This window comes from Triticum aestivum, chromosome 2A (assembly GCF_018294505.1).
Source record: "Triticum aestivum cultivar Chinese Spring chromosome 2A, IWGSC CS RefSeq v2.1, whole genome shotgun sequence".
Classification (NCBI taxonomy): domain Eukaryota; kingdom Viridiplantae; phylum Streptophyta; class Magnoliopsida; order Poales; family Poaceae; genus Triticum; species Triticum aestivum.
In genome coordinates, this window is record NC_057797.1 from 681,434,426 (window position 1) to 681,443,876 (window position 9,451).

A 9,451-nucleotide genomic window follows, 5' to 3' on the forward strand; every position below is an offset into this window, starting at 1 on the left:
TAATCTCCAAAATGGAGTAGATCTCGCAGCACTATGGAGTATAATCTGATGAAATCAGCAGATACTCACTCCTAATGCCTTATGTCACGACATAGTAAACTATGTGGAAGAGCACTTTGTCAAGCAATCATAATGTCAAAATGACAAAATGTAGGTTTTAACTGTAGTGGTGATAATCTGCAAAGCAGTAGATCTACACACTACCTTGTGATCTCAATACATCAATTTGAGGAAATCACTAAGAATTTTGCATCTGTATTTGCAAGAAATTAAAAATCTCAATTGCAAATAGATGTATTAATCTCGACATGTGTTTAACATAGAGATAGATACATCATAGAAATATTTCAGAATATATTGTACTCAACGGAGAAACAGTACTGTAGAAGTACTGAATTTATGTATGCAAGAGATTAAAAATCTCAATTGCAAATAGATGTAATTAATCTCGACACGTGTTAAACTTGAAGATATATAACATCAATTTAGGATCTGGAATACATTGATATTCAACAGAAGACAGTATTAGATGTACTGATTTTAACAGTTTAAAGCGGGAACTAACCATCGCTTAAAAATACTGTTAAAGCACAAATAAACTAAAAGCTGAAATGTGCTAGACGGCATGTTTTAGCCGCTCGTGGGCCATGGCTTAATTACCAGCCACATGCGCGTATGCCACGTGAAGGCATGTGTGGCAGCCCACGGTCTGGTCAACCGAAGAGATAAGGAAACAAGTCCCCGCTAGAGATGAAATCTCCAGTGCTGGATCCCTCACTCACGGAGACTACCATAGAAATCCTCTCGCTCTAGGGGCTCCATGTACCAGTGCGCCGGAGCGGCTGCTCGACGGCGAGGTCGTTAGGAGAAGGCTGATAAGACGACGGCGGGCGCCGGAGCGTGGCGCAGGCGGAGAAGTGGCGGGCGTCAGGGACGGCCGGCAGTGTCCGCGTCGACAACCACATCGCTGGCTTCAGCTTCAACAACCGCAGGGGTTGGAGACGGCAGCGCCGCGGTTTCGTCGTCGTCGTCGATTATGACGACGTCGTCCGGCTGGACGGTGCTCAAGTCCCGGCGCAGCGGTCGATGGCGGCCATGGTGCGGCCGTAAAGCCTCTCCGCGAGCCTGCTCCAGCCTGCGTTGGCGTCAGCGTGTTCTGCGAACGCCACGGGCACGAAGCCAGGAGGCCGCGGCTGAGCGCGGGAGCGCGGCGCGGCCGGGCAGCGGCCATGGGCAGGAGGGCGCGCAGCCGGGCGGCCGGGCGCGGGGGCGCTTCGCAGCGCGGAGGCCGTGGTCTGGGGCGCGGCGCGGAAGGCGCAAGTTCGGCGGTGCGGACGGGCGCGTGACCGCGGCCGACGCGGTCAGACGGCGATGGCGCAAGGCGCGGCGTGGCCGGGCGAAGCCGGCCACGGCCTGGCGCGGGCGGCACGCGGAGGCCGGGGAGCGGCGCTGACGCGGCCAGGAACGGCCACGGCGCGGGCGAACGTGGCCACGGCCGGCGACGAGGGCGCGAGGTGCGGCAAGTTTTAAGGCCTGGTGCTCTCGGTTACGAGCGTGCTGATAACGTGTTTAGAGTAGAACGAGAGACAAAACAAAATGATTCAAGTGTCATCTTTATCGATCATGTTCAAGTATATATACAATCGCGAAGGATGCATCCAAGAGAAGCGTCCGTTGCAAAAGGCGTCGATCGGGAGGAGACGAGCAACCGTTGGGCAGTTGGCAACCGCACGCATGGTGCGGGAATGCGGGGATTCCCCTAACTAACCGCTGGGGTTATTTAGTTTTAACAAACTTGGCCAAGTCGTTATTTTGCACATTTTTGTTACACTAGGCGTCGTAGATTTACCTCAAAAAAGGCATCATAGATAATTCCAGCCAGAAACTAATATTATCAATAAATAGTTATATTGTTTTCAGCAATAGGCATCATAGTGGATACTTCAGGTACATGAATCACATACATAGTTCAGCGTTAAACTCCTCTAAAGAGGTACTATACTTATAATGATTTTACACAAAGCCAGAACCACTATGCTTCATGACAACACGTACACATAACAACAAATCAGGAAACCATAGCTTCTCCTGTTCACTGTCATCCACTTCTGAGTAGCCAGTTCTTCTGGATTGCAGAATATCCTGGGATCAAGAAAGATCACACATGAGAAGAACATGCAGACCACATAGCAATTGAATTGAAACATCTTTGTTGTAAGACACATATACTGTAATAAGAAGGAAACAACTACAATTATGATAAGCCAACCAAAGTGTCATGACAGTACAATACAGAGGTATTTTTCACAAGACAATCACCCACTATAGGACAAAGGTTGGACAAAATTTTCTCATTGTAGCTTAACAACGACTATCATGACAATACAACAGAGGTTAACAAGCAAGTATTATTTCCAGATAAAGGATACAAATGCCACCCTAAAATGAAATTTAAGATTCCAATGTGTAGCTACACTTGTCTAGGCGCACATCAAGTATTGACCAAGTTATTAAAGTAAATGAGTATTCACTATAGATTCTACTTTAGGTAACTCATTAGCAGTTGGGGAATTAGAAAAAAGAAATACATAGGCATGATGCACCAGAGGTAAGGGAAAGCGTTACGATACATGTGAATGGCTCGGGTCTTAGGACAAGACATCCTCCATGTTCCATATTGTTTGGCCCAAACATGTCAACAAGTTAATGTGCACGTTGAATGGAACATAGAAAATCTATTGAACAACCATTGCGGGCGGCAAGCAAAAGATAATGCATGCAATCAACCATGCATACAAAAGGGTAGTGAACAAGCATGAATCCTCCAGAATGCGGGAAATTAACCACCAAGAGATCCAATGTAACAAAGTACTCCTTCCGTTCCTAAACATAAGGCAATTATTATCAAATGCAGCTGCATAGGACAATAATATAATGAATAGTTGATGATACTATTAGAACCATATCCACCTTGGTACTTACGGTGTAAATTCTGATGAAAAGGAACTTAAAAATAAACAATGGGCTATTATCACATATATAATTGGGCAACTAAAACACCTTAAGATTAATGGTCGGGTGATTACTGGGTAACTACAGGCAGCAGAAACATAGGGAAAGTGATGCAAAATGCACTATCCATGTACATCTTGCACATTGACAATTACGCGATGGAGAAGTACATTAGTACATAGTCACTTCACAAATAAAACTACTTAGGGCATTCGGAACGCATGATTTATGAATAGTAAAATGCCGGAAAACTGACTAAAGTTCGCATAGAACACTCTCAACTAACCAAAGCTTATTCTCAGTAATGGGAGTATCAACTTTCTTTCTCTGTAATCAATAAGGATTTTGTTTTTACCATGCATGTTTATGTGTAATTAAGCAAAGCAAGACTTTGTCGATCTCAGGTAAGATGCACTATCAAATTCATACTTGCACTACTCATGCATGTCTAGAATTTGTTTGTTTTTGTACACTAGCTGAAAACAGGTAACACAGTTAAGCAAGTGGCATGAACAACTATCTTACCAGGCTGAAAACAACATAGCAGCAGATTAGAGTTACTACCAAACTCACCAATCATAAATTCCATCACACGCTGGCACATTCAGAGAAACAGATTTGAGTTACTACTGAACCCACCATTGATAAATTATGTCATCGACGCTGGCACCTACAGAGCAGCAGATTTGGCACATTCAGGCATCAATTTGGGCAAACAACTTCATCAATCGATAGTGTTCAGAAAGAAAAGAAAGAGACCGGCCGAAAGCAACGATGACAGTGAGGATAGCCCAGATGGAGCTGCGAGCGGCGTGGTCACCTTGGCCGCGTACACGAGATTCATGGGGTACTTGCGCGGGAACGGTCATGTCTGCTGGCGCAGCGTCTCATCGCTGCCGACGCCGGGGAAGTTGGAAACGACCCAATCAAGCGTCGCGGCCCACCCAGCCCCCGCTGGTCCAGCGCCAAGCGCAGCGTTCACTGCTCCGACAGCAACCACACTCGCCCTCCTTGTGACGCGTGCGGTTGGTGCAGCATCGGTTCTTGGTACCCGCCGCCGTTGAGATCTCAAGATGGGTTGGTGGTTCCCGCCGCCGTCCTGGTGGCCCGCCGCCGCAGCTGTGGGATGGTTAGGCTGGATCCGTGTGTGGATTGGCAAGATCCGGCCAGATCGAGGCTCGGCGAGGTGGGAGGGGAGGGGATCGTGGAGAGAGTAGAAGGTGGGAGCGGCGCTGGAGGGGATTCGGGAGGAGTTGGGGTTTCAGAAATTTTTATACGACCTACGTTGGTCTGGTTTCGGGCCTTTGGGCCGGGAAGTCTCGCGCGGGTAATGCATTTTGCAGGAAAAAACGCTGAGACATATGGCGCGAGCTCAAAATTTGCCGGAGATATTCCCTCCATTCCAATGAATGCATGCATCTTAAAATTTAATTTTAACTATAAAATAGACCAACCAAATATGTGTTATATGTGATAAAAAAATTAGCATTGAATTAACGAAATGAGATTTTCAATGGTATAACGTGCTGACTGATACACCCTTCGTCCGCGAATAAGTGTGTTTTTAGCTTTTGTTCTAAGTCATAGTTATAAAAAAATTGTTGAATTTTATAACGATAATGCATGTTCACTAAATGACCAATATCAATAATATGACGTGACTACAAAAAAACACCTTTTTATTTAGATATGAAATAATTTAGATAATCCTCAAACAATTTTAAGTTGTTTAAATTGAAAATACAAATATAAAAGGGAAGCCCTTAGATTTTTAGATAGAAATCTAGCCTTGATCGTAAGCAGGCAACCTTCTTAACTATTATTCTTCTTTGTAATGGACCTAGTCCAGCCGTTGGAGCTCCTTTTATTTTATCAGTATTTAATTGTACTTATAGGTCAGATGGTCTCATGTGTAAGGTGGGTCCATTGGTCATTCGGCCCCTCGTCTTACATGTGGGCCCTGAATGCTAGCTAATCCCACATGTCCGGTGGGTTAGTGGGTCTCATAGGTTTGTTGGTCCCACACATCAAATCTACGACCTACTAAATATTCGGTTCACTCATTCCAGGTGTAGATATATCCCATTTGTCATGCACCTGCAGGTTGATTTCACACGTATGCATGACACGTAAAAAAAATTACTACACATATACAATGACACAAGGGCAAATTGTTGATGTGTCTGCCCAGTCATCATTATTCAAGCCTGTGACCATATTAACTTTGTCATGTTGGGCCCAAAACAAGGCCATGGATAGTGCCATACCTTTCATGACCAATTGGAGTGATGAGACTATGACCTTTCTGACATAGATGGTCACAATTGTGAGGAGTTTAGACCCCCTTGGACACCACATGACCATCTTGTAAATTTTTGTCATTGATCCATGACCAATTGAGCACGGTCATTATATTTTTGTCATAAATGTCCACATTTCTTGTAGTGCACATGATCGAGGACGACTGCGCCGACAACGGCATCCCGCTCCCCAAAGTCGACTCCAAGATCCTCCCAAAGGTAATCGAGTATTGCAAGAAGCACGTCCAGGCCAGCCCCAAACCGGCCGAATCCGGCGCTGCCGCCGACGCCAGCTCCTCCACCTCTACTACAGCCACCGCCCCGCCGAGGACCTCAAGAGCTTTGACGCCGAGTTCGTCAAGGTTGACCAGGCCACCCTCTTCGACATCATCCTGGCTTCAAACTACCTCAACATCAAGGGATTGCTCGACCTTACTTGCCAGACTGTTGCAGAAATGATCAAGGACAAGATTCTAGAGGAGATCCGAAAGACTTTTAACATCAAGAATGACTTCACACCCGAGGAGGAGGCGGAGATCTGCACGCAGGGAGAACCAGTGGGCTTTGAGTAGAGTAGAGAAGCATCTAGCGGCATTGTTTCGTTGAATTACTGCTTAGTATTCGTCTTTCTTTTAGACTTTGTATTATGCAAGAAGAAACCTATCGTGGTCAGTTGTCATTACTTGTGAAACTGAATTGTTATTTGTCAAGTGGATGTTTTGATTGGTAACATCATCCTTGGCTGATTTATGCGTGTGATTTGAGATATTTTGGGCTATCTTGAAATAGCCTTATTATTTCTGATTTTATATCTACATATTTAATAACCAGCTTATTATGCGTGTGAATTGTTATTTCTTCATTTCCTGATAACAACTATTTAATAACCCATTTATTCATTTTCTTTGTCGGCGGCCAGGGCTTGGGCAAAGTTCATCAGGGCCACTCCAGGCCCATGGAAACAAGATATGAAATGGTATCGACCCCAGGTAAGTAATTAAGTAGTACTAGCTAGCTGCCATCTCTTTAATTATCATGTTTGATTAATTATTATCTGATCAAATTCCATTCTCGTAAAGGCCCTGAAGCAGGCGTCGGAGAATAATCTGTGTGCATACTACGTTTGCGAGAACATTCACATGATGGCATCTGAAAGGAGCAAATCTCAAAGACAGGAGTGGGTACGTTTGTCAGAACACTATTCACAATTTTTACACCATTATCGATATCTAGTCACACAACTAATACACATGCATATTGATCTCCTTCTTAACAGTTCAAAGAGGTGCGGGAGCAGCTCCTACCAACGGAGCGCATACAAGCAATTCAAGAGAAATAGCGGGATTTTTGCTCGACCAGGTCATAGATCCCAAAGGAGAATACTATTACCTGCTACCGCCCCCATGAACCACTTCCAATTGTTATCGTGCTCCGAAGGAACCAATTAGGCTAATGCGACTGGCTCCGAAGGCACCAATTAGGAGAAATTATATATATATATATATATATATATATATATATATATATATATATATATATATATATACATGTGTGTATATATGTGTGAATTAATTAATGGTGGTTGTAAGACATTCGATGTATATATATATATATATATATATATATATATATATATATATATATATATATATATTATGATCGGTTCTACTAGAAATTCTATTTATATATAATATGCATAACGTGTACAATATGTAGTATCGTAAAATACCAGCAAACGGAAAAGAATTAAATGGAAAACACAAAATTAAATGAAAAATAAATCATAAAAACCCAACCCCCCCCCAATCTTTTAATACCAGTTGGTGACACCAACCGGTACTAAAGGGCTCCCTGCCCCCGAAGCTGGCTCGTGCCACGTGGTTGCCCTTTAGCACCGGTTCATGCTGAACTGGTACTATAGGGGGGCCTTTAGTGCCTACACTTTAGCACCGGTTACCAAACCGGCACTAAAGGGCCTTGCGAACCGGTGCTATTGCCCGGTTCTACACTAGTGTATGGTGTTGGAGAGGGCTTGCAGTCACTATAGCCAAAGCGACTCAAGACCTTTTCCACATAGTGAGATTGAATCAATGTAATCCCACCATCATCATCTCTCAACAACTTGATGTTCAGAATGACATTAGCCACTCCTAAATCCTTCATCTCAAAACAGCGAGATAGGAAATCCTTGACCTCCTTAATAACATTCAGATTTGTTCCGAAAATCAGTATGTCATCAACATACAAGCAAAGCATAACTTCCTCGCCCCCACCATGGCGATAGTACACACATTTGTCAGCTTCGTTCACAACAAAGCCTGCAACTATTAAAGTTCTTTCGAATTTCTCATGCCACGGTTTGGGTGCTTGCTTGACTCCACACAAAGACTTCTGCAACTTGCACACTTTCCCTTCATGACCATCTATTACAAACCCATCTGGTTGTTCCATATAAATTTCCTCGTCCAACTCTCCATTTAGGAAAGAAGTCTTAACATCCATTTGATGAACGAGAAGACCATGTGAGGCAGCTAGTGAAAGTAGAACTCAAATAGTGGTCAGTCGAGCCACAAGTGCGTAAGTATCAAAGAAGTCTTCACCTTCCTTTTGGGTATAACCCTTAGCCACGAGCCGAGCCTTATACTTTTCAATAGTACCATCAGGCCTAAGCTTCTTCTTGAATACCCATTTGCATCCTATAGGTTTGCACCCATAAGGACGATCAGTTATCTCCCAAGTTTCATTCGCCAAGATGGAATCCACCTCGCTACGAACTGCTTCCTTCCAGTAGTCAGCATCTTCAGATGCATAGGCCTCTGAAATAGAACGGGGAGAGTCATCTATGAGATACACAAGAAAATCATCACCAAAGGACTTTGCAGTCCTCTGTCTCTTGCTCCTAGTAGGAACTTCATTGTTTTCCTCCACACGACTTTCAAAGTGTTCCATCGAAATGGCAGGTTCAGTAATTATCGCTGGTTCCTGATTCGATGAACTAGGCATCTCCTGATTAGATGAGGTAGCCATATCCTTCATGGGAAAGATATCTTCGAAGAAAGTCGCATCATTCGACTCCATGATCGTACCGACATGCATGTCAGGTACCTCAAATTTTACAACCAAGAATCTATAGCCAATGCTATGAAAAGCATATCCCAGGAAAACACAATCCACAGTCTTTGGTCCAAGCTTCCGCTTCTTTGGAATTGGAACATTGACTTTCGCCAAACAACCCCAGGTTCGTAGATAAGAGAGTTTTAATCTTTTCTTCTCCCATTCCTCGAATGGAGTTATCTCTTTATTCTTTGTGGGGACTCGGTTTAGGACATGACATGTTGTTAATATCGCCTCCCCCCACCATGCCTTAGAGAGACCCGATGTGTCTAACATGGCGTTAACCACATCAGTTAGAGTTCGGTTCTTTCTTTCGGCCACCCCATTTGACTGAGGTGAGTAGGGAGGCGTCCTCTCATGGATTATACCATGTTCCGCACAAAAAGCATCAAATTCATTGGAAAAATACTCTCCACCACGGTCGGACCTAAGCCTCTTGGTTTTTCGATCAAGTTAGTTTTCCACTTCAGCTTTATAGATCTTGAAGAAGTTCAAAGCCTCATCCTTAGATTTCAGAAGATATACACGGCAGTATCTAGTGGAGTCATCAATTAACGTCATGAAATATTTCTTTCCACCTTTTGTCAAAACACCATTCATTTCACATAGATCTGAATGTATGAGCTCTAGTGGTGCAAGATTTCTCATTTCCGCAGTCTTGTGAGACTTACGAGGTTGCTTAGCTTGCACACACACTTGACACTTAGATCCCTTGACAGTGGTGAAACTAGGGATTAAGTTCAACTTTGCTAGTCGCGACATGCAACCAAAGTTAACATGACAAAGACGTGAATGCCACACACTTGATTCACTATTGTTGCAAACATGATTAACAACTTTATTGCAAACGTCTGATAAGGATAAACGAAACAGGCCTCCTGACTCATAGCCTTTACCAACAAAGGTTCCATACTTGGATATTACAAATTTATTCGACTCAAAGACAAGCTTATAGCCATCTCTACACAGAAGAGATCCGCTAACAAGATTTTTATTTATGGAAGGGACATAATGCACGTTCTACA

At 43.7% G+C, this 9,451-nt stretch overlaps 1 long non-coding RNA gene and 1 pseudogene across 2 annotated transcripts; one reads left to right on the plus strand and one right to left on the minus strand.

Moving 5' to 3' along the window:
- Positions 1 to 635: 635 nt before the first annotated feature.
- LOC123190185 (SKP1-like protein 1) lies at positions 636 to 6,058 on the plus strand (annotated as a pseudogene).
- On the minus strand, positions 1,892 to 4,433 carry LOC123190186 (uncharacterized). 2 transcript variants are annotated; one of them, XR_006496209.1, is made up of 2 exons: positions 3,833 to 4,433; positions 1,892 to 3,682 (listed from the first exon to the last, which is right to left on the minus strand). It is a non-coding gene; the product is annotated as an uncharacterized lncRNA (long non-coding RNA). The 2 variants fall into 2 exon arrangements; XR_006496208.1 differs by having other exon boundaries at positions 3,772 to 4,433.
- Positions 6,059 to 9,451: the final 3,393 nt, after the last annotated feature.